This window comes from Nyctereutes procyonoides, unplaced genomic scaffold (genome assembly GCF_905146905.1).
Source record: "Nyctereutes procyonoides isolate TBG_1078 unplaced genomic scaffold, NYPRO_anot_genome, whole genome shotgun sequence".
NCBI classification, from domain to species: Eukaryota; Metazoa; Chordata; class Mammalia; order Carnivora; family Canidae; genus Nyctereutes; species Nyctereutes procyonoides.
Genome location: NW_026575032.1, coordinates 18,165,818 through 18,168,380, shown reverse-complemented (window position 1 = coordinate 18,168,380; position 2,563 = coordinate 18,165,818).

Sequence of the window (2,563 nt, the reverse complement as noted above, 5' to 3'; positions counted from 1 at the left end):
GTAAGACTCAGTGGGTAAGTATGGTAGCGGATTATGCAAAACAGAAAAGAGAATTATCAGTGAACTAGACGGTAAAGTTAATAGAAATGATTCATAATTTAGAATGAAGGTATCCAATAGATGGCAAAAACAGAGCAGTTTAGTAGACAAAAAAGAGAGATTTAGAAAGTCTTACATTCATCTTCACATAGTTCCTGAAAGGAGAATATGGAGTAGAAGCAATATTTGAAGGAATAATGGGGTGGCTGAAGATAGAGGCTGACTGGTATCCATAAAACAGGTCTTCCTATTTACTTAATCATGAAAATCCTCCTCTGCTAGGTCATGCTGTGGTGACCCTTCACACAGGATATAAATGTTTGCATGGTTTTCACCCCCTCGAAGAGGTCTACCCGCATACCTCTGCCCTAGATCTCCCTGTCATCAGTTCTCCAATCATATTCCTTCCAACTTCCTGACTATCCAGTCAAACAACTCACTACAGCCCATGAATGTGTATATGGTCACGCTTCTGGCCCTTTCACCTTTCAGACAAAAATGAACAACCAGATACACCGCTTGAAGTTTTGCTCACTGGGGAGATTTCCCTTCACCACTGTCCTTCATAGATGTCCCAAGAAGGGGCTATGGTACTGCAGCTATTCACTTCTGGGTGGTGTCTACATATTGCACAGAATCATCTGTAAACCAGGCCGAAGTCAACTGAGGAAGCTTCCTATGAGGCCACAGATATAGACAGGGTGAGAGAAAGTAATGTAGCTGGAATAGGCACCAGAGGCATTTGGGCCACTTTCTTATGTGACTTCTTTGTGGCTTCAAATCCTGCTCAAACTCAGTCTCATATGTACCACTTCCATTTGATGAATTACCACTGTACATAACCAAATGTACGGCTTGGTGGGTCAGATATCACCGGTACCTGATAGGTAGCTAAGGTCCTACAGTTAGATACTCAGCTAGTAAGCCCAGTAGCAAGCCTAAAGCTTTTCCTCAAAAGAAGAGCGACTATCCAAAGAGGGTGGCAGGCCTTTGCTCCAAATTCTTAAGTATTTGTGCTGTGGTTCACTATGGAATCCTGCCAAAAGCTCCAAACATTTCTGCCAGCCAATATTACTTCAAGGACCATAAGGTCTGCTGAATCATATGATCTAAGAGACAGAGCAGCTTGCATATCAGCTGACTTGTTGCAGAATCTTCTCTTCTTCTTTTCACTTGGTAAAAGGGTGTGAGTGGCACACCCAAATGAGGACTATGTTGCCTCCAACATCCAAGAAAACCCCTAAGCATTGTCCTTCTTTTTTTTTTTTTTTAATTGTAGGAGGGCAGCCTGTAACAACTCATCCTTCATCCTAATTTTACCAAGAAGGGATATCTTGATATGCCCCAAACTTCTGGACCCCTAGAAATTTCACTGAGGTAGCTCTCTGAATTTTCTTGGTTCCTACCCCCCAAAATGCAAATATCTTACCAATATGTCACAGGAGTCACTACTTTTTGCTCACTTGATCCAATAAGTATAATGTCATCAATGTAGTAGACCTGTGTGATATCTTATAGAAAGGAAAGGTGGATCAGGGTCCCTGCAGATTAAATTATAGAGCTTTTGAGCTTATATATCAACGTATAACAGTGAAGGTGTATTGCTGGCCTTGTCAACTGAAAGCAAACTGCCTCTGATCATCTTTACTAAAATGAGTAGAGAAAAACCATTTGCTAAGTCAATAGCTGCATGTTAGGTACCGGGGAGGGGGGGTGTTAATTTGTTCAAGCAATATAATCTGAAAGAGCAGCTGCCATTGGAGTCACCACCTGGTTACATTTACGATGATCCATGGTTATTCTCTAAAATCCATCTGTTTTGTGCAAGGCCAACTAAATAAACTGAGGATGATGTGGTGGGCATCACCAGTCCTTGATCCTTCAAGTCCTAATTATCTGCAATCTCTCCAGGAATAGTGCTTTGGGGTTACTATTTTACTATGTAGAAGTAGGTCTAGTGGCTTACACTTAGCCTTTCCTACCATAATAGTACTCACTCTAGGGAACCAATATGAAGATTCTATCAGTTGCTAAGTACAGGCATTCTGATACTGGAGAAATAACTACTTTGGCAGGATGGATTTGGAATATCCTTGACCCATGGTGGAGCAATCCTGAGCAAAAACTCCACTTATTATCCTACATTCATAAGTCCCTACTCTGACTGGTGGACACAGTGACACTTTGGGATCCCCGGAAATTAGTACCATTTTAAAGCCATGATCCAGTAATCCCTAAAAAATCAGATTATTTCCTTTCCCTCATTTTACCTTGGTAAGGCCATGAATCCCTTGGGGAAGGCTAGAAACAAGACCAATAATATAAATTTTTGGCAGGTTAGTAGGATTCTTGCTTAAGAACACCCAGCTACCCCTTTATTTTGAGAGATTGTGAGCCTATAAACTGGCTCAAATATGGAAATTTATTAAGAGAACATTACTCTGTTTTGATGATTCAAATTAGAGATATGTTCAATTGACCTAGATCAAGAAAAAAAATTAGTAGATTGACCATTTATTTCACT